The sequence below is a fragment of the Vombatus ursinus genome, unplaced genomic scaffold, assembly GCF_900497805.2.
Source record: "Vombatus ursinus unplaced genomic scaffold, bare-nosed wombat genome assembly UNPS02014932.1, whole genome shotgun sequence".
NCBI lineage: Eukaryota > Metazoa > Chordata > Mammalia > Diprotodontia > Vombatidae > Vombatus > Vombatus ursinus.
Window position 1 is genome coordinate 9,241,845 of NW_020954710.1, and position 1,419 is coordinate 9,243,263.

A 1,419-nucleotide genomic window follows, 5' to 3' on the forward strand; every position below is an offset into this window, starting at 1 on the left:
GGGTAGGGACTGCTGCCTTTCTTTGTATCCCTGGCGCTTAGCACAGAACCTGGCACACAGCAGGCACTTAATGAAGGCTCAATGCCTGGCTCCCGCTTCAGCGCACAAAAGGCGCTTAATAAATGCTGGCTGCTGCAGACGGCGATCGTCAGATCTCTAGATGATCGTCCGCAAGTTGAAGAGGGCTGGTTGTTTTTTGAGAACAAAGTGGCAGGAAGACGCCGGCCAGGTGACGGACGCAGCCCCACCTGGGAAGGCTGGATGCAAAAGTTGCCTGGGCCGACGAAAAGGGCCCGCCCCGCCCTCTCCCCAGGGGGGCTCCTCGCCTGTGAGCAGGACAGCCCGCTTCCCCTCCACCCCAAGTTCAAGGGCAACTTGTTTCCCGCGGGGCTCCTGGGGTGGTTATGTAACCCGCCCCCCCCCGCCTCCAGGGGGTTCCCTGCCCCGCTCCCCGCCCGAAGCGCTTTGAGGGGGGGAGCGAAGCGCTTCGGGGGGGCGTGACCGAGCCGCGACCCCGGCTTGTCCCGACCCCAGCCCTCGCGCCGAGACGCTCGCTCACTTACCCGCCCGGCCGCCGCCGCCGCCTGGCCCCCGCGCGCCTCCGCCCTCCCTCGGCCCGGCACTCTTAGCGCCGGCCCCGCGCGCAGGTCTCGGGGCCAGCCGCGTGCCGAGGGGCCGCCCCCCCCACCACTCGAACGCCCTCCTGCAACGTGACCGCGCCCCGCCCCCACCGCGCCCCATTGGACGCCGCGTCCAGCCCCGGGCGCCACCATTGGCCGGGAGGAGGAACCTGCGGGGGGAGGCTCTGGTTACATAACTGGGCCCGAGGCCCCCCATACCCTATTACATAACCCGCGGGGAGGGGCAGGGCGAGAAGCGCCTCTCGGCCAATCCTGTTAAGCCGGTGGGCGGGGCGTGGGCGGTGGGGTCCGCGAGGGAGGCGTGGTCCTGATAGGCACGAGTCAGGTATCCTGCGGCCGCACGGGGCTTAGACGGTGATAGGCGGAGGTGCTGTGATAGGGCGGGGCAGCTGTCACTCTTAGGGAGGCGGATGAAGGACAGGTGAGGACTGGGGTCAGTGATAGGAGGAGACCTGGCTAGGATGCTCTACCCTCGAGAAAACGAGGAGAGGATTTGATTTGCGAGCGGAGCGGCTTTCAAGTTCTCCTTTTCTGAACTGGGCCCAGAGGCGCTTGGGCATTGGCGCTGTGGATGGTGCTTGGTTGCCTGAGAAGAAGGTGGATGCATTGGGGGTGGGGGTCAGTGGCGTGGATGAGCCCCTTCCCCTACATATTTCCCTCTATTAAAATGTTTTATTTTTCAATAAACATTTTCTCTCTTCCCCTCAATGAAAAGGGAAAAAGAACTCTTGCAACAAATATCCATATTTGAGTAAAACAAATTTCCACGTTATCGTCC

The 1,419-nt window shown here is 63.4% G+C and overlaps 1 protein-coding gene across 1 annotated transcript in view; it reads right to left on the reverse strand.

The window, feature by feature from the left end:
• Positions 1–595, reverse strand: part of PER3 (period circadian regulator 3) — a 32,427-nt gene extending 31,832 nt beyond the window's left edge. The window contains exon 1 of the mRNA XM_027843930.1: positions 564–595. The gene's annotated coding sequence lies outside the window, so the exon portion shown is untranslated. The remainder of the gene's footprint in view (positions 1–563) is intronic.
• Positions 596–1,419: the final 824 nt, after the last annotated feature.